Here is a 22,149-nt window from a genome sequence, read left to right as displayed (position 1 = left end):
TCTCACAAACTCTTATTTGTTCATTTGCATGCATTAATTTGACCTGGTGCTCCCTTATGTTTCCCTGGCACTCGCTAACACTTCCTAGCACATGTTGACACACCCCGGCACCTAGCACATCTTGGTTGCATGTCACCCTAGAAATCTAACATGACATAGCACAACCTAGCATAGCATGTCACTCTCTCCTTAGCACACATAGAACTCACTAACACTCCCTAGCATACACTCTTATTCATTCATTTCCATGCATTTTGACCTTGGTCTCCATTATGTTTCCCTGACACTCCCTAACCCTCCTAGCACGTATTGGAACACCTGTGTGCTTGCAGGCACAGCTTGGTATGCCTCCCTAACACTCTAGGATGCCTTGGCAGTGCTTGGCATACCTTGCCACTCCCTCCTTACCACATCTAGAGCTCACTGCCACTTCATTTCCATGCATTTGAAACTAGTGTTCCCTTATGTTTCGTTCACACTTGGCTCTAACACTCCCTAGCATGCATTCATGCCACACCTTGACACCTAGCACATCTTGGCATGCCTTAGTAGTTGGCTTGTATTAAGATTCCTAACATGCCTTTGAATTTTCTAACATGTGTTAGTACCTCCTAGGATTCCATGGCACACCTTGACACTCCCTAATTGTCATGCCCTCATAGATAACTTTACTATTTTTGTGATTTGGGAACCCAACCAAGTCATTGGCAAAATAGTGTTGTGCCCAACACAAAGTCTCCCTTTATCTAAAACTACTTTGCCCAACCCCTTATAATTGTAACTATAGGCTTGCCTCTTACAATTCCTATTTTGACCTTCTCCTAACACACTTTGTCCTTGAGACACTTGGAATTCATTGACTCTCCTTGGCACACAAACTTATTTGTTCATTTCCATGTATTTTGACCTAGTTCTCCCTTGTGATGTTGTAACACTCCCTAACATTCCTCAACATGCATTTGCAATGCTTGACATGTGTTATCATGCATCTCCATTGCTTGGCATTCCCTCTCACTACTTAGCTATAATGCCCTCACAACCACCCTTACTTTTCTTGGGTCTTGGGAACCCATCCAAGTCTTCCCTTGACTACAACAACTTGATCAAGTTATAGTTACTACAACTAGACTATGCTGTGTTCACCTAAGAACTGACTATAACTTGTTAGAGTTTGTCTATTCAGCCCTCCGTCAGAGATCAAAACCTCTTTGCTGCATTTCATATTAGGAGTCCCGCCGAGTCATCTGGATTCCATTAGGCGCATGGATTATCTAACGAGAGTGGTTTTCCTCATGTCCCTCATGTCATTTACCTGTTGGTTCATGTATGTTCATTAAAAAGGCATATACAGTCTTCTTTTCGTTAAAATTTGCAAAATCTTGTCTTTAGGGTTTCATGGTCAATTAGGTCACGGTTCCTTCATGGTTTTGTCAATAAATGTGTCAAAGTGTCCAATAATCACCAGCAAGCATGAGGAGGTTTCCTTATCAAATAATTTCATCGCCAAGTGTTCGACATTGTGTTTTTCCTCAAAACTTTGTTTTGAGGAAAACACAGAATATTTAGCATTTATTGTACTAAAATCATGTAAATTTTGTTTTTCTCATTGAAAATTTCTTCATCTACACCCTGGTTATTTCCTTAACCTAAGAAGCTCCAACACCTACAAAACACAAGCAAACTTTAGCTCATCTAGTTCATCAACAAAGCCAAAAGGGGAAAGGTCCAAAAAACAGAGTTTTGAAATCAAATCATTTTGAAAACATTGTAAACTAGGTTTTGGCAAACATTAATTTGAAAAGCTATGTAAAAATCATGTCTCCAAATGTGTAAATCTCATTTGCACTCGAAGAGCAAAGAAAAGCAAAACAAAGTCATTTGGGGTGAGCAAGGTGAACTTGCAGACAAATTGGTCAAAAAACCAGTGTGCGGCGCGTTGAGCAGGTGGCGTGGCACACTGATGAGCCGTGACGCACTGGGAGTGAACATTCAGTGTGTTTTTACATAGGTGCGACACATCTGGGAGGTGTCGCGCATTGGGCCTGTCGTGCGGCGCACACAGCCCGGAAGCGCGAGAATTTCCCAAATTCACTCCAATCGCCCAAAACGCGTGAACTCGCCTTATGACAAATGTTTGAGGATCACATTGAGCTTATTAATCAACTAGGGACCTCAACTCCAACAATCGCCTCTAACTTGCGTCAGATTGTTGAAGGCCTTGTAGCTGTTTGGGAAGAAAGTTCATGTTCTGTGGTCTCTCATTGCAAATGTAACGCCTCTATCTTACATGTGGCACAACAATACTTGCAATATGCTGATGCTTGTGACATTTTTCTCAATATGTCATTCTTTTCACAAAGGCAAGCAAATGGTGTAGAATTCATTTCCACTCATTTTCTACAACAGAAGATTCAAATGAGGAAAACCACATGACTATTTTCATTCAGAGATTCTTAAAGCATGGCAGGAAGCTCCTTGGTGCAGCAATAAGACTCCCATCCATTTATTACAGGAGCATCAATTCCAATTCTGACCTGATGCAAACTTATCAAAAAGATGGCATTTCTGTAAATGATGGAAGAAAGGAAGTTATGCCTCATATTGTTAATATAACATCCTGTACAATGGAAAATTTATATGAGCTGGGAATATTAGAAGCTATAGGTGGAGGTGACTTCATATCAAATTCCTCTGTGACTACTGCAATTTTGTTACAGGAAGTCTTTCCATTGCATTTATTGTCAGAAAACTTCAAGAAACAAGCTATTATGTAGATTACAAGTGCATTTTCATAATTTTCAATGAAATTAGGTGAGAGATTGGGCAGACTGAACTCTAGATGTTCTCCAAATGTGTCTTCAAATCTACCAAAAGATCCTATATATTTGTTGTCACTGATTTTATCTCAGTGTTAAACTGAAGATCTCCTTCAAATTGAAGATGAATGCATTCATAAAGTGCCAAAGCTCATTGTTGCTATTATGAAAGCATACAGATTAGCTGCAGAGGGTTCACAAAGACATTATTACACCAATCTCCTAAACCATGCATTGGAAGTGATTTCATATGTGAGTCATAGCCTTATATCTACTGATATTTGGGAGATTCTAACCACTCTAGATGGCCTCCTTACCACTGGTGATTCAACCTTGGATGAGGCACCTTTAGTCCAAATTTCAAGAAATTTGGGGCATTTTTGGCATTTTGACAAATTTTGGCACAAAAAACAGGATTTTTCTCCCTATACGCCGCGCCACGTGGCACGCGCTTTTGCTAGGGAGCTCCAAATTGCAAAAAGTTTACATTTTTGGATTTTTCATGAAAAACCATGGTTGCTGGTGCATGGCCAAGAAATTTGGGCAAGTATTGAGTCCTCAAGAGGTCAAAAACACTCAACAAATGACCTCACTGCCCCTATTTTGACACACAGGAAGCAGTCTTAGGCGATTGAAGTTTTGGAGGGGCAAATAGACACCAAATCTAGAAATTCCACTTGGGTTGCAAAATAGACGGGCAGGGATTTCCAATGAGCTATCTTGGGCTCAATTTGGACTTCAGGAAGTGCCTCAAAATTAGCTCCAAAATGGCGCGAAACATACATATTTTGGTGCGGAGCATAGAGAATTTTGGCTTGTTTTTCACTGTTCATCTCAGCAATTTGCCCAATTTTAACCAATTTTGATTCTTGAAGTTATTCTTGACTTTTCATGATGTAATTTGAAAACCATGATGTAATATTGGCACATTTTTACTTGTTATAGAATATTCATTCACCAAAAGGTGAAATGTGAGTAAATGAATCAGTTTCCTATCATAGAGGGGTAAGTTGTTTGACTACCTACTTTTTCAGTTCCTTGTTTAGAATTAGTTCAAACAGCTCCTAGAATGATGAGATCGACCCATAGATGCAAGGGAATAGATTTGTCTTGTCTATATCATGTAATTTCTAAGTCATTTTCAGGGTTGGACACTAGGGATTGCTTTGGCATATCGTTGTACATTCTATCTCAACATTTTTGGCTAAGGAAAGACCAGGTTTTTGTAGCACTGTTTGGGATCCATTTGGCTTTATGCTTTGATGGTGTTCTTCTCTAAGTAATTGTAATTTCATTAGTGTTTATGTGTATAATTTTCCTATCTCTTCTTCTGAAGTTGAACAAATGAGTGATTAAGGTAGAATCCATTAACTGCTATGCTCTATCATTGAATTTGTTTAAATTTCCATGTTTTCATCTGTTTAAGGAGAATTCTTGAGACTCTCTTTCTCTCCTTAGCTCCTCACCAATCTGATCTATCCATTCACTCACTTTAAAGCATCAAAACAATTGCCTTCCTTGCCCCAATCAGAACTCTACAGAAACTGTGCTTCATCCCCCGACCCAAAATTTTCCTGTCACATTTTTCCAACAAAACCCCCAAAAACTCAAATCATAACTTTGAACTTCATACCTAGCCTAAAATTAGCTTTTATTACAGTCCTCTCGAGCCCCATCAATTATCTTTGCTGAGATTGACCTGGAGAGAGCCCTCTCCTATCCTCATAGGGCTAGCTACGAGGCTCAGCATGTTTTGATGTGGACCTAGAACCTTTTCTTTTAGCCTGAGACAAATCTAGGCTCTAACATAACTCATCTTAGGCTACTCATGTATAATTTCAGTTTATCCAATTTAACAAGTTACAAGTTACCATGTCAAGGCTCACATCCAACTGTGGCCATAAGACAACTGAGCAACATAGTATACATATTGACATGCCATAGCACCTAGCACATCTAACAATCCCTTGGCACTATGTGGCACTAAGAAACATATTTTACATCTTGACATGCCATATCACCTAGCACATATAACAATACCTTGGCACCATGCGGCACGTGTTAGCATCCCTACATTCCTTTTCATGTTTTGGCACTCCGTAGCGCTCCCAGACATTCCCTTGTAATCTAGCATGCCTTGGAATTGCATAGCATATAACCTTGTCACTTCCTCCTTAACACACTTGAAACTCACTGAAACTCCTTATCACACACTCTTATTCATTCATTTCCTTGTATTTTGAGCTAGTTCCTCCTTATGTTTCCATGGCACTCCCTAACACACCCTAACACCTGACAAAAATACCAATTTTCTCATTCTTGGCTATGGTATTCTTATTTTATACATGTGACCCTTGACTGCGACATGAAATCTTCCAAAATATTCTTAAAGTATGGGAACTCCTCTTCATGCATGAAGCTAGTGTGTTATGGGGAAAACTAGTGTCTATGCATAACTGCTAGTCCCACTAAGGCTGGTAGCTACCTTAGAAACAAACAAACTAAAAATACTTTCGTTTTCCTTTATCAAAAATAGATAAGAGGTGAATAAGGAGACCAACCTTTCTCTTCTGCTTGGTTCCTTGCTCAATTCCTCTCCCTTTTGATAGATCTTTGCCACTCGCTTCCTCGTCTACTCAGCTTCAAAGAGCACCTATAGAATCAACGCAGCACAACACTATCCAAGAACATAGATCTATTATCATAAACAATATAGGACCAGATATATATTGACCACAGAAATGCATATAACATCAATCATAGAAGAATGTGGAGGAAAACTTGAATAGCTTTATTGATAATCAAGAAAGAGAAAAGAGGATTACAACCAATTTCTCTGACCCAACATCATCCTCTCAGCAAGAAAGCCCTTCTTCACCTCATGAAAAGCTTAGATCACCCAACACTATGATATTGCACCAAGAAACCAGCAACACTTCCTTACAAGATACAAAATTCTGGCCTCTAGATCTCTGGGACGAGGGATCCATATATAGATGTTTGCAAGGGGCTGAGTCAGTTTTTGAGAGTTGATTAGTGTCCTCTCTCTGATAGTTCTCGATTCCACTTGGATATTTATGATCTCTTACTCATCCTTGGGTGAATGCAGAGAGGCAATTGTCACAAGAGAAGTTTCTAGAAGATTCCATGATCCTCCACCTTGCAGATTGACCCTACCATTTGTCCACTCTCGCCCATCGCACCCCATAGAAGGGATTTTCAAGATGCATCACACCTTCTGAGTGTATTTAGGTGGGATGCAACGCACTTTGACCATGGAGCAGGTGAGATGCTAAAGTTTTGACCAGTTCTGAGCATTTTTTTCATGGAGAACTTCTGGGAGAAGATGTAATCAGTTGACCTTGTTATTTTAGAGGTTGGAACAACACTTTTAGGGACTTAAGAGCCCTTGTTTTATGGACATTTATGATTGGGCTTGCAATGTCCAAAAATTTCTATAACAGTTTCCCCCTAAAGCATGAGGTCGTTAATCTGTTGATGTCGGGTGAAATGCTTTATCGTGAGGATCTGAAGTTCTTTCAAGCTGGAAGGCGACCTGTAATAAGATACAATACAATACATTATCTTCATAACATTTTCATGATCTAGCTGAGGCGGGAATTCCCATGCTCAGCATTATAAATTCAATTTCATGTACATAAGATAGAAAATCGTCTGAGTGTATACTGATGATTCTGGTAGAGCAATCATCCCTTAGGTTGGATGATTATATGTGCAGTAATGATGTACATTTGATGTCTTTATTTTCCTGAATATATATCGCAGCCCGGATGGATGAAACTAGATCTGGGGTCTTCAATCTCATTCAATCTTCACTCAAAGTACAAGTTGATCCATGTGAGAAATGTTCTAGAGTCGAACATGGAATGACATCGCCTGATTAATAGCCAATGGTGTAAGTTGTTAATAGGCACGAGAGGGATCACCGATAATGATGATGACCCTCAAGTTACTATAGTACAATTCACGTGGTGTGAATAAGAGACTTGGCGTCGAACACCATGAAAAATCTTTGGGTCGAAGGCCATTGATGTAAACCTATCGCCAGAAGTGAGAAACTTGCCATTGAGGCATGCAAGCTTCAAAGTACTGAAAGGGTTGTTCCTAGATCGACTTCTTGGATAATTAGCTGATGTCGACAAGGAGCGATCCATCATAGGAGGGCCTTAGTGAATCCCACATCAATGAAATGGAATGGAGCAAATGATTTTAATGGAGGTGAAAAATATCTGGTGATATAAGATTCACGGTGGTGGTCATGAAAGAATGGAGCATAAATGTATTGCAGTAGGTGAGACACAGGTGAATTCTCTGAGCGACTTCTCTTGAACATATCGGTGATACTGACATGATGGATCGGTAGCATTAACCCCAAATATGGATGGTGTGATGGAACCATGATGATGTGACCAGTGAATGGAACAACGAAACCCGAGTCGGATGCAGAGTGAAAGTGTCATGTTCAAGAGCGACTTGCTACCGATATAGTTTCTTGAAGTTTTCTTCCCAATTTTTCCCCTATCATTGCTGACCAGTACCTCTTTATTTTTTTCAAGCTTGTGGAGGATAACATATGTTTCTTCTATAATTTTCCCTTTGGGCAAACCCATCGCTATGTTTTAAGGAGCCTAGCGATAGTGAAACTCGTTCTTGTCTGTATGGACATGTTTGTCGCTATTCATTTTTAACGAGTTTAACGACAAGGATAAATCGGTCCTTTTCAATTTTAGAGAGTCTCAAAAAGGGACGTAAAGAAACCTCCAATAATCATTTTTCGTCATATAATCCCTTGAGTCTGAAAAAGTATAAAACAATACAAATGGGATGAATTTTCGGTACTTTTAATGAGCCGAATGAAACAAGCGGTCAACCATTTTGTGTAATAATCCCTCAAGTCCAAAAAGATTAAAATATAAAGGAGGGATAGCACTTCCGGTCCCTTTAACGAGTTGGAGGCTAATCGATCGGCAATCTTTTCATTTTTTACAAGTCAGTTGAAAAGAGCTACAAGGAGACTCGTTTTTTGAGGAACGAGTGATAAATTCGGGTAGCAGCTGATTCCAGGTAAGGTTTGGAATTTTCCAATCATGGCAGTGTCACAAGGAAGGCTAGCAGGATCACTCTTCGCAGCTGTTCCTCAAAAAAGGTAAACAGTCAAATGGAGGTGAATGATCAGCCAATATAGAGTGGAGGTGATGATGAGAACACGACCAAGGCTTCAGAGGCTGGTGATAAGACATTCACGATGGTTATTTACCGGAAAATGGTTCATTTTGTAATGAGCTTAAAGTTTGGGGGAACATTTTCTCATTGCTTATGTTTATTTTTTGACGAGCTTGAATTCTTTGTTAAGACTGCTCGATCCAGTCATATAATAAGGATGTCTCATATATAAACGGCATTTTTTCAAAGCTTTTCCCCGCATCCTTTCCTTTTACAAGTTAGGAAACGATCAATCCTACGAGTTTAAAGGGTTAGAGGACCTATAAATTTAAAAAATCAATGGTCTCTCTTCACTTGTATGCCAAAAGGTTTGCATGCCCCTAGGTATAGAGAATTAGAGTTTCCAGGTTACCCGTCAATTTGTAGACAAAACACTTGTTTTATCGAGAAAGGCCAACCTTTTCCAGGTTACCCCTCAATTTGCAGACAAAACATTTGTTCTATCAGGAAAGGCCTACCTTAATAGAAGTATCTTATTCTGGTTTAATCCCATTTTCCAAAATGGATGGGTGTGTCAGCCAGTCATATATCCTTTGCAGAAAACTACCCTATACCCAGGGTTTTCCTGTCAAAACAGGCCAGGGTGCATGCCCCCTGGTTTCAGTCATATCTTCCGAATCACTCGTGCTCATCAGGAGGACAGACTGGTGATTGATGAGACATTCCTTGCGTGAAAATACCATTCAGGGTTGGTATAGGACTATTTGTTATGTGTGAACCGGGAAATGAAAGTTGGTCTATGAGCTTGACCACTCTTCCTTCATGCGGAAAACACATTACTCTAAAGAGTGAGGAGACAATGGCTCCCATGCAATAAATATAGTCTCGTCCAAGGAGTAGATTATAATCCAGGGGTCCTTGGACTACCATTACGTTCATGTGAATAGTTTTCCTTCTCAATGTTATCGCACATTGGGAAGGATCCCTAAAGGTCGATTGGCTCCTTTGTTGAAGCCTGTTAGATTTCTCATCTCAAGAAAAAGCGATGGCGAACCAAGCGCTTTCCAAGGAGTTGAGGAAAGGATACTCATAGAAGCCCCTTCATCTATGATGGTACCGACCATGACCATTCTATATATTTGAGCAATGATTTAAAATGGTACACTAGCCGGTAAACTCTGTCTGCCTAGTAGATTCCAATCAAAGGAAACAACCAGGTTGCTTGGAGGTGGGACCGAATAGAGGACCGGATATGACTCTAACATGGTCATCTTGCACTAAAACTCCTCCTAATCCTTCTTTACTTTCATTTGTCCATACCATGAATTCCTTAGTGGGATCAACCAAATTTAAAATGGGGGTTGTCGTTAAACGTTGGTTTAGTTTGTCAAAAATATGTTGACATTTTCAGCTCCACTCAAACATAATACCCTTGCTTTTTAGATTAGTGATTGGATAAGAAAGTTTAGAGAATCCTTCAGTGAATCTCCTATAATATCATGTGATACCCATATATAATCTAACCTCTTCCACATTCTTGGGCGTTGTGCACTCCAAATTTTGTTTAACCTTTTTAGGGTCTATAAAAATTCCCTTTTCTGATATTATGTGTTCTAAATAATGTATTTGGTTATGGTAGAGTGAGCATTTGCTAAATTTAACATAAAGCTAATTATCTCTTAGATTTTTATCATGTTGATCCTTACTCTTTGAATATAATAAAATATCATCTATGAAGACAATAACAAACCTATTTACGAGGGGCCTTAACGCATTGTTCATAAGAGACATCAATGTCGTAGGTGCATTAGTCAACTGAAATTGAAGCACAACAAATTCATAGTGTCCATAGCGGGTACATAAATTTGTCGTTTGTATATCTTCATCCTTGATCTTGATTTGATGACATCTTGATTTGATGATTTGAAAATATAGAATCTCCTAACTTGATCAAACAAGTCGTATATTCTCGGTAAAGGGTATTTTCTTTTTATGGTTATCTGATTCAACTATTTATAATATATAAATAACCTTAATGTTCCATATTTATTTTTCACAAACAATAAAAGGGTTACCTAAGGAGATGCACTTTGTCTTATGTACATTTTGTCCAATAATTCTCGTAGTTGAATCTTTAGTTCCATTAATTCAGGTACATTCTTTCGGTATGGGGCCTTGGAAACGAGAACAACACTAGGTAGAAGATCAATTGTGAAGTAAATTTCCCCCCTTGGAGGAAGTCTTGGTATCTCTTCTGCAAATACATATTTAAACTCTCCTAGTACACGATTTTCAACTAATGATGGTTGGTGGTAATTTTTAGGTAATTGTTGCACTTGTGAAGTAAGGAATTGGTATCCTTTCATAGAATACTTCTTCAAATACATAGAATCAATTTGTCTAACAAATATGTTTCTTGGAATTCCTTGAACATGCAAGGTTTTCGTCTATCATCCACATGGGTAAAGGACTTTCCTAGATATTTTAATGTCACTTTATGTTTTTCTATCCAATTCATTCATATTAGGACATCATAGGATATTAATGGTAAAATATTTGGGAGGAAGATAATTTGTATTTCATTGACGTATATAGAGCATTCCTTATTAATTTTGGATACTTTTATTTTGGTTTCTATGGCCAACTGCACCAACCAAGGCTTATGATGTTTTTCTTTCCTAAATTCACATTCCTCAACTATTGTAGGGGAATCATATCTCAGGGTAGATCCTAAATCTATAAGAAAAAACATATTTTTTTAGAGATATTACGTTGTACTTATACCGCAGTTGATTGACGACATGCATGTCTCCCATCCAATGCAACAATGATTTTTGGTGTGTTACAGGCTACATTTATGGTTGATGCTTCCTAAATTTGATTCAACACTATTTTATTCTTTAGTGGATTTGGTAGGTAGTCTCTCCATAGGTGATTCTCACCACAATGCACACATTTTATGGGTGATCTCATAGATTCACTAAATGTTTTGTTTCCCAAAGTCAATCCTTCGTTTTTTCCAGTATTTTTTTGTTGATTAAAACTTATGTTAAAATTTCTAGCATATACAATTTTTGTAAAAGTGGGTGTTTTAAACCCCTTTTTCTTGCTACTGAATTATTTAGGATTCTTTGAAAATCATCCTTTATAGCATTCCCATTTTTGTTTTCTATGGTTGAAACATAGTTTTTATTTCCTGATAGTTCCATCAATCTTTTTGGGTTGATCAAATTCAATTCTTTCTTTATATGAGAAGGGTAAAACACTAAAAAATATTTGAGTTTTTTCTTTTTCTTCCTTCCAATAAGGGACATACCTCAGTAGACTCATGAATTTATTGACAAACTCATCTGTTGTGATTTGTCCCAACTTCAACTCATGCAATTCCCTAGTCTTTTCATCAAAGTACCTTTCAGTTGAACACTCCTTCTCAAATTCCTTTTTGAACAAATTATAAGAGAGATTCTTGCTTATGATTCTTTTAACAAATTTATTTTCTCCCCACCATAAAGTTGCGTTACGAGTCACCTGGAATGATGAATGTCTTGTTGTAATATTACTTGGACAATTGTACATTTAAAAGCATTTGGACATATTGAGAAGCCATGCATATGCTGCTTCAACTTCACCATCAAAATTGGGAGGTATGATTTTATTTACTCTCTCGTAACTTAGATGATGATTTCCTTTTTCTAGATGATGAAATGCTACTACTCAATTTCTATTCATATTTATCACTAGACTAATTTCTTTCATTATCAGTATAAATTTATGAATTACTTTTGGTTATTGTACTAACAAATTTACTTCTAAGTCTTTTTTTATCAGTCTTTTTACTAGATTTTTCCTTCTGTAGTTTTATCAATAGATACTCATTAATTTATTCTTAGTCCTCTATAGCTTTGACCAACCTTTCACGATTCACTTTAATATCTTCCCGATCAGTTTTTGAATACGTTATTACTTGAAAAAATTCAATATTTTCCCCCTCTACATTATAGGTTTCATCTCCAGCTATTTCCATTTCAGTATCATGTTGTATTTCGTCTCTTGGTCATCCTACAGACATTTGGCCATTGAAATATATCTGCATTTCCATATTTTTTGGTTCTTTAATATATTTTTTTCATAATAGATGTAGGGTTTTCAGTGTTTATTTATTATTAAAAAAAAATCAGGACCGAAGAGTTGCCTAATGTTGTAACTACATCTCTGATACAACTTGTATTGACCCTTATGACTTCCAGGTCACACCAGTTTTTTTTTTTTTTTAAGGACAACATTAGTGAATTCATCATTTCTTTTTTATAAAGCACTTTCATCAATGATTTTTGTACATATCACTACGTTTGTGAGAGAATTGCAGTCATCTCTATTATCACACTTACGAGTAGACGTTCTCACTGCCTTCAATATTAAATTGAGCCTACAAACTTTGTATAAAGTTCTAGTATTAAGACCTATTTCTCCATGAAATACATGCTCAAAAGAAATCCCATGGTCTCTATACACTTATATGTATAACAATATATTTAATTTTCTATATTCCACGGGGTTCTTAATATTCTTGTCTTGGAAAGGAACCTTGATATTATCATATCCTCTATACATGATGTATTTAAGCACTTGTTTCTTTAATATGTATTTCTTTGATCCATATTGGATCATTGTATTATTTTCATCCATTGTGATGCATTCAATGTGGAAAAAGTGGAGGAATCAACTCACTCAACCATTTTCTACCGGTGGGAAATAGTTTTGAAAAACAAGGCATGAAACCTTCCGAGAGAGTTTTGAGGGATTAAACGATGTTTCTTGGTGGTAAAACTTTGTTTATTTTTTGCGACACTTTTTCATGCTATTATACACACAAATATCTTTCCGGTGGCACATGAAGCATGCCAACTAGAGTCTGTATGCAAAAGTTAGGCCACTTAGAAGGTGACTTTCCTATTTTGACACCTATAATTCAGGAGGATGCCACATCAACTCCCATTGTTTATGGAAAAGGGGCTGAAATGTGTTTTTGATGTGAAATACTCTAGAAGATTCTACATTGTAACTCTAGTTAAGAGTTGTTGTAGTCACAATTAACGAATAATAGGCTATCAGGTTGTGTTATAACTCGGCCACTAGGAGGAAGAGACATTCCATTTTTTCAAGAGAATTTTGTTCCATAGCTAAGAAAATATAGCTAAGATAGATAGGAGGTAGAGTACAAAGAGAGGATATGTGAATTGTAGTAACCCATGGGTCAGAGGCATGACTTCTTTATACATGTGGCCTTATTTTCCAAACAGGGAAAGAGAGCAAAGGGGCCTCACCTTCCAGTTGAGTTTTCTCCTGAAAGTGTTTCCCAAAGCATATTTTGTGTCTTATGAGTGTGTGTAAAATTATATTTCCGTTCTCTATCTTTCTACATAATTTCCACTCGCATGCATGCAGTAATTATTGTTAAATCTACATATCTTAAAGTTTAATAAAACTGTAATAATGTAGAATCATATAATTTTAATATAGTATTATCATATATGTTGTGATGAAATATCTAGTGGAATATAAGTGGAAGTTTACAAATCCTTTGGTATTAGGGTAGGTTTCTTTGGGTATTTTCTAGAGATTGCATGGATCTAGATTAGTAGGGATTAAAATCATATAAATTTAATCATGGGCAACGAAGCTATATATGAACCTCGTGATGATGTAGAGGTGAGGTTTCGCTAGCTGGAACAATAAGTCATAGATATCAACATTAATGTAAGCCTGGTCATGGTGGCCTTGCATAGTAACCTTGGGTTATTTGGAGAAGATGGGCTTCAAATGCAGAGAATAAATCAAAATGGGGAGAAGAAGATCAGGGAGGAATGGAGAATCAGTGGAAGAAAAAACATGAAAAAGATCAACCCAGTTCAAGTCTCATGAATCACTAGCTATTTAAAATGGAAGAGAATGTAAATCTCAAGGAATAATGCAACACGATTGATTCTTTCAAGCTGAACCATTAGTTGCATCATCTGAAAGTCTATTTCAATGTCCATTAGTTTGAGTAAGGAAAAAAAGTCTCATTTGTGTGACATAAATTAGAGGGCCATGCACTGAATTGTTGGGAGATCTACACGGAAACCCTATGGTTGGAGGGAGAACGTCTAATGACTAAGAGGGAAGATTTCATAACCATTATTAAGTAATATTTTTGTCCCACTCGGTACGTGGAGAACTAGTGAATCTAGTGGCATTAATTCAAGAAAAAAAAAAGGCCAAAGTATGTAGGAGTACACCATGGAATTTAGGAAGATGGCTATAATGTTGGGTACCTATCCAAAGAACCTAGATTCCCCCTTAACTGTTTGGGGGGTATGCATCACCATCTGCGTGAGCAAGTGATGTTGTTCAAGACCAAATAAGTGAATTAGGCTCATGTACATGGACAATACCTCGAAAAAATAGGCTTGAAGAGAGTGCAATCAAGTGGATCAAAGTAGAAGGAGCAACATGATGCTTCTAAGGAGGGAAAGAAGAAGAAAAAAGGGGGTAAATATTCAAAGACAATAGTCTAAACACATTAGTCCAAATATCATAACAACCACTGCAACAGTGATGACCATAAAGAGGAAAAGTGTTGGAAGTTGCATCCAGAGCTAAACCAGAAGAACAAGAAGAAATATAATAAGAATAATAATCTCATGGATATGGATTCGAGTAACCAAGTTTAAAGCAGCTCGACCGTGGATGAGAAGATCCTTTGTACGTCAATTCAAAAGGAGGTGAATTTAAGTGGGATTTAGCAAAATGAAGAGAAATAAATGACCAATATCGTTCGTATAAAGATAAAGGTCAAGAAGGTGAATATTGATACTCTGTTTGACTCAGGAACACAAGAAAATCTCATTGCAACAGAGTTTCTCAATAATTTGCGGTTGGAACCTCATGATTTTTTATCAGTGTTGATTATAGTGATGAAGTAGATATGGATGTGGTTACCCTTGATGTATGCGGAGTCATCTTTGGGAGTCCATACATGTACATGTGTGACGAAATATTGATGGGAAGATCCAACCAGTATTGTATTTTCAAGTATGTAAATTTGTTCATTATTAATTCACATAAAGACATGTCAAACATCTCATTGGTAAGTTCCGACGAAACCAAGAAATTGATGAGTTCTCGCAAGAAGTATGTTTTTTTTTTAAGGAAATGCAGTCTAAAGAGGAGTCAATAGGAGGCAAGGAATCCTTGAAGGGGTGTACTAAGACACAAGAATAATAATTGGTGGACTTGTTATAGTCATATAGGGATGTGTTCCAAGAACCTAAAGGGTTACCACCTAAGAGATAAGTGGAGCACGAGATAAAACTATTGTCGGATTTCCCATTGTTGAATATTGAGCTGTATAGGTATTTTGTTATAGACGCATGTGAGGTGAAGAAACAGTTATAGCAGATGTTGGATCAGGGTGTCATTCGACCAAGTTCATCACCATATGCGTCGCCGATAATTATTGTGCCAAAGAAGGATGGTACTTGGAGGATGTATCTAGATTATAGGGTGTTGGAAAAAAACAAACTCAATAACATATATTTAGTGCCGAAGATAGATGATCTGTTGGATCAGTTGCAAGAAGAAAAATACTTCACCAAGTTGGACTTGAAATATTGATATCACCAAGTTGGAGCCAAAGAATAATATACTTGGACGACCGCCTCCAAAAACAACCAAGGATTGTATGAGCAATTACTCATGCCATTGTCTGATATAATGCACTAGATAAATTTAAGAGATTAATGAATGTTTTATTCTTCTCTTTTATAGATTCATTTCTTATTGTTTATTTAATGATATGATAGTATATAGTGTTTCTTGAGAGGATCATGTTTCACATTTGGCGTAGGTGCTGGAAACATTGAAGAAGCACTAGTTCCTAGCTAATCTAATGAAGTGCGAGTTTGTACAACAATCCTTGGTTTGTCTCAGTTATGTGAACATTGGAGGAGAGCTAAAGATAGATCTTTCAAACAAGGACTACCATGAAATAGATGATTCCTACTAATTTTTCTAAGGTCAAGAGTTTCATTGGGGAAACACGACACTTGAGTACATTTATAGCCTATTTTCAACAATAGCATTACCTCTTCACACCATAACAACTAGTGGCAAGAGTTTCTAGTGGTGAAGATGTTAGTATAAGGATTTCAAGGAGTTAAATAAGAATATGAGTCAAGAAGCAATTATAGCATTAGAAAACTTGCAGCGAATCTTTGAAGTTGAGACAAATGAAAATGGGTATGCTAGGGTAGTTGTCTTGATGCAAAGAGGAAGCTATGTATGTTACAATTATGAGGCATTTCATGGGGTTCTTAACTACACCACGTATGACACGGATCTCAATGCAATGGTGCAATATTTGAAGAAGGGGAAGAGCTATTTTATGGGAAAGGAGATAATAACCCACACATATCACCAACCATTATAGTACTTGCAGGCCCAAACTAAGATACAATGGACCAAGAATTACAAGTCGATGGGGTTTTTATAGTAGTTTAATTTGGTTATCAAATATAATAAGGGAAACATAAAGAAGTATTTTGACATGGTTTCAAGACAACCAACGTCAAAGATTACAACTTTGCTGGCTCTTATGCACATCAATACATTCATCCATGATGCATATGGAGAAGAATATTCAAAGGATGATGACTTCAAGGAGATGTATATGTAGTTGTAGAGTTAGGGTCATGTGAAAGATGGTGATAAAAACATTGACTACCACCTCTAGGATGAGATAATTTACAAGCTGGATAACTTATGTGTTCCTAAAGTTGAGTGATTATAGATGGTTACAGAGGCTCACACCTCCAAGGTAGCAAGGCACTTTGGTGTAGGGAAGTCGATGGCTAACTTGCATAGGTATGTGTATTGTCCTAAGATGCAAGAGGAGGTATCTACGTTTGTAAGAGTATGCATGATTTGTTGTACCATCAAGCCTAGAAACATGAAACATGGTGTATATCATCCCTTACCTATACCTAATTCTCCTTGGGAAAACATTTCCATGGATTTTGTGTGATTTTTACTGACAAAAAGGAAGGGACATGGCTACGTGTTTGTGGTGGTTGACACATTCATCAAGATGTGTCTTCGAATTCCCTTTGAAAAGACCATCAATGATAAAGATGTAGTAAACATATTCTTTGGACAGGTTTGGGTGGACTTTCGGATACCAAGGAGCATATTTTCAGATAGGGATACAAGATTTCTCCATGCCTTTTGGACTACATTGTGGGAGAATGTGGATACAAAGTTGAAGAGATCTACAACATTCCACCCATAGATAGATGGGTAGATAGAAGTAGTCAACAGGACTTTAGTGCAACTTCTAATGGGATACAACCAGAAGCATCTGAAGACCTATGATTAAAATCTAGTTTATATACACCATTATTACAACAAAGGAGTCCACACTTCTATAGGAAAGTCCCCATTTGAAACTTATTTGGGATATTTTCAACCTTCACCATTGGACATTGCATATGGGAAATAAGGAGTGAGGGAAGATCTACAAGAGATGCTTTGAGGGATGAAAAAATTATATATAAGATCAGGAAAATCCATCTACAAGTACAAGAAACATTAGAGAAGTCATAGGAGAAGTATAAGGCGAGGCATGGTTACAATTGAAGAAGGAGTGGTTGGAGGGCCTAGGTAAGAAAATCAAGGCTTTGAGGTATTGTCTCTTCTGAATACTAGAAAAGGTGTGTGATAATGCATATCGACTTAGTTCACCACCATTGATAAACATTTACTCAATTGTGAATGTATAGAATTTAAAATTCTATGATCCTTCCATGGTAGATCAGGAAGAGGAAAATGCCCTACATTCTACGGAGGATTTGACAGGAGATGCTCATGTAGAGCTGACATAAGACAATGTTTTAACGAAGAGGTCTAGAACTACAATACAGGGGAAACATGAACTTTAGTATATTGGGTTAAACTTCTAGGAAAATATAAATGGTACACTAGAGAGATTGTGGTAGAAACATTTTCTCACCTCATTTAGTAAAGAATTTTGGGAACCAAAATCCTCCCAAAAATGGGGAGGCATCAAATGGATTGTATCATTATATTATTTTCCATCCATCTCGATGCATTTAGAGTGGAAAAAATGGAGGAATGAGCTCATGGGACCATTGTTACCGATTGGACCCAGTTTGGAAAAATGGGGTCTAAATCTTTTCGAGAGTGTTTTAAGGCTTAAAATGACATTTTTGGGGAGTTAAGTCTGCTAGTTTAGCATCATACCTTTTCATGCTATTCTACACAGAATGATCCTGATAAGAACAGAAGAAGCATGTCAATAAGAGTCTGTATGCAGAAGTTATAAAACTCAGATGTTGACATTGCTATTTTGACATCTATAATTCGGAAGGATGTTGCATAAACCCCCATTATTCATGGAATATGGTCTAGACACATGTTTTTGATCTAAAATACTTTAGAAAAGTATGTATTGCAACTCTAGTTAAGAGTTGATGTATTCAAACCTAATACTAGTAGGCTAGTAGGCTCTGTCATGATCAGGCCACTAAGAGGAATAGACATTCCACTCATTCAAGAATATTTTGTTCCATAGATAAGAAAAGATAGCTAGGAGAGATAAGAGGTAAAGAACACACAGAATATCTATGCACCATAGTAGCCCACATCCCACAAATATTACTTCTTTCTACCTATAACATCATTTTCCACATAGAGAAAGAGAGTGAATCAACCTCACATTCGAGCTGGGTTTTCTCCTGAAAGGGTTTCCCTGGGCATATTTGGTGTCTTATATGTGTGTGAGAGATTACTTTTCTTTCTCTATTTTTCTGCATAATTTCCATTCACATCCATCCACTAATAAATAGCAATATTAGAGTCTAATAAAACTCACAACTTAAATCTACATATTACATTTAAATCAACATATCTTAATGTTTTATGCATACAACTTACTTCTAGACTATTCCATCCTTGCGAAGGAAAACACAGTCATTTTCCACAACTTCTAGACAATATTGACTCAATGAATGGTCCATATCTAATGTTTCCAAATCAATGGCTCTCGAATCTTCTAGGTTACAACAAAATTTTATTGTCTTTCTAGAGTTGTACCTCACTAACTCATTTTTTGAAAGGAGTTTTTAATCATGCTTCCTATTATGGCTACATTTCTTCTTATTCCTCCATGGCACTTTATTTCTTTTCATCAATGATATATTAAAAATGGGATTAGTTTGCCTTCTAGTGCACTTTTGGCTCCATCAATCAAACTGATCCAAAATGGATCTAACATAAACTTCTAAGTCTAAAAATTTCCTCACTGAGGAAAATGAAAGTCACAGGATGCTCTTAGGAATAGTCTCATTGTGTAGATCTTCTCAATTTGAATCTACTACAATTTGAATGGACTAGAATGGACTCCAGACGAAGGAGTTATTGCAAAAAGAAGATTTCCCATTATCCTTAGAAAAGGAGGCAAATCCTTATAAAAATGGACTTAAAGGCTCATTGAAGGAAATCACATCAGAAGAGTTCAAAGGGAGGACTTAAGCAAAGGTGGAAGGACTGCCTGATTGCGATCTCCAATATATCGCATCAGAGGAAAGCCTTCATGCGATATTGGAACCCTGGGCAAAGCGATATGCGATATGTGATTAAAGCGATGAGCCGATCAACGATTGTGATGATCGGATCGGTGGATCGGCGTCAGCAATATATATCAGGTTGTCACAACCATTGGAAAGTTTTATAGGCCCCCCTTTGCCATTGCGATAGTGATATGTGATGCGTCGATATTGGCGATCGATGATCGAGATCACAACTGTATAAAGGGTCGTTGACATATGCGAGACGTGATTGCAATTGGCGATCAAGGCACAGACCCGAAAATGAAACAAAATTCCAATACACAGAGATGACGCGAAAATACATAGGGGGAACTTGGAGTCACTTGGAGGTCGAGTGAAACCAAAGAGCTCATTTGACAAAGGATCACTTGGAGGTCAAGTGAACCCAGAAGCTCGTGAGAGCCAAAGCTGAGAGCCATAGTGAAGAGCCAGAGCAGAGAGCTAGAGACAAGAGTAGAGAGCAAGAGCTTAGAGTAGAAGCAGAGGCCGCCAGAGGTGGGAGGTAGTTGCAGAGAATGGAGCCAGTGTTCATTCTCAAGGTTCCAATAGTTGAGGTAACTATAGGGGACCACTGAACCCATTGAGATGGAGTTCAGAAAATCCTAAAGACTCCTAAGAGCCATGGGCGGTAATGAAGTTTCAGAACAACGAAGAGATCAAATGAGTAAGCTATTGTTGATGTCCAAAGTGTACTAAAGATAGAGGAGGGAATTGTAGAGACAATAAAGGAATTCTGAGGGAGTTGGTGCAAGCTAGATCTCAAGATAGATCAGAGTGCTAATTGAAGGAGCCTAGTCTAGAGAAGCCTAGATCTTTTTGCAGATTAAGGATAGCCAGGGGTAAGGTGGTATTCTAAGCCCATAGGTATAGTTATAAACCTATGGAGTTGAGTGTGGAACTTGTAAAAGAATTTAATCCATAATCCCAAGGAGCCTAGTTGAGTTGATTAGAGCTCAAGGAGATGTAGCCCAAGATATCAGGGTGAACTCCATATTATTTTGTTGTTTTCTAGTGGTTTGCTTATTTTCTACCTTATTTACTGTTATATGCATTTCATAACAATTTAAGAAAATGAACGTAAGAACTTAACAGTTAAAGGAAAACAAAACCATAGAACTATTTCAAGTCCTTTAATTCTGCAAACCTTCAATAATAAGAATAGGTCTTGGAAAAATATAAGATTTGGAGTGGGAGAGGTTCTTGTAAGTTGACAAGAAGCCTTTACTACCCCGATTTCAAATTGGGTGGTATCAGAGCATTAGGTTGATTAGCCCCGCCTTCAAAGGCAGTGGTATCAGAGCTGGTTATAACAGAGCTGGTTATATCAGAGTAAGTTATACCAAAGTAAATAGTATCATGATGCTTGATTCATCAAAGTAGAATGCTTGATTGACAAAGCAATATATTTTCTTGTTTAACTTGAAAGGTGTTTAAACAATTGAGGATTGATTGTTTGATGTTTGTAAACTAACTATTGTTTGAGTTTGCAGAGGTGAAGGGAAAACTATTGATAACTAAGTCCAGGAGAGGACAAGAAGGAAGAAGTGTTGAAGGAATTCTTCTTATCCCAAAGGACCTCAAAGCAATCCTTGAAGCATAAGAGGTTTGTTGCAAAAGGTTTCTTTAATAAGCTCTTTTTCAATCTTGTTTGAAGTTCTTTTGTTCATTTTGATAATGACAACTTCTACAAGTGAGTCCTCAAAATCTTCTTTCTTCACAAGAGTCTTTGATGAAGACATGAATCAATGGAAGGAAGAGCATCATACTTCAAGAGCAGTTGAATTCCATGAAGGAAGAGAAGCAGTTGCTCTCTGACAAATTACAGGAAATGTAGAGGCAACTTCATATTGCAAATATGAACTTGAAAAGGATGCATGAGTTGGAGACACAACTCTTTGTTTCCAAAGAAGCGCTGGTCATGTATCAGCTTGAAGAAGAGGTAAAAAATTCATGTTTGTCTTCAAATTCTTCTAAGAATTTTTATGTTGTTTCTTTTGAAAAACGTACTAGAGGCATAGGTTCCAAGTTAATGTCCAAGATGGGCTATGAAGGAAAGGGTTTGGGCAAATATGCACAAGGTATTGTTGAGCCAACAATGGTTGAGGAAAGGCCTAAGTATTTGGCTCTTTTCTATGGACAGTCTTATGGAGAGAGTTCCAAAGTTGCCATAAAGACAATTGAAACAGTTCTAAGAAGGAGTTTCATGTTAGGTCTTCTACCTAAAAAGTGTAAAGATTGTATTCATGGGGAATGGAATAGCTTGAAACATTATTTTCAGGAAGAAGGTGGTCATAAACATACACTTGAACCAGAGAGTTGTGGAAACTCTGAAACCATTGAAGAGGTTGATGGTGTTCCAAAGGGAGCCACTTCTTCATTTGATTCAGGTCCTAATGAATGCAATAAAGGCCAAAGAGAAATATACAAATTTGGTTCTAAACACATTCCTTTTGATTGTGTTAAGCATGATAAACTTCCATATA

Source organism: Pinus tabuliformis, chromosome 1_2 (assembly GCF_031772625.1).
Source record: "Pinus tabuliformis cultivar Carrire ecotype Pingquan chromosome 1_2, CPIR1, whole genome shotgun sequence".
Lineage (NCBI taxonomy): Eukaryota > Viridiplantae > Streptophyta > Pinopsida > Pinales > Pinaceae > Pinus > Pinus tabuliformis.
The sequence above is the reverse complement of the archived record's forward strand: the minus strand, read 5'-3'. Positions refer to the sequence as shown.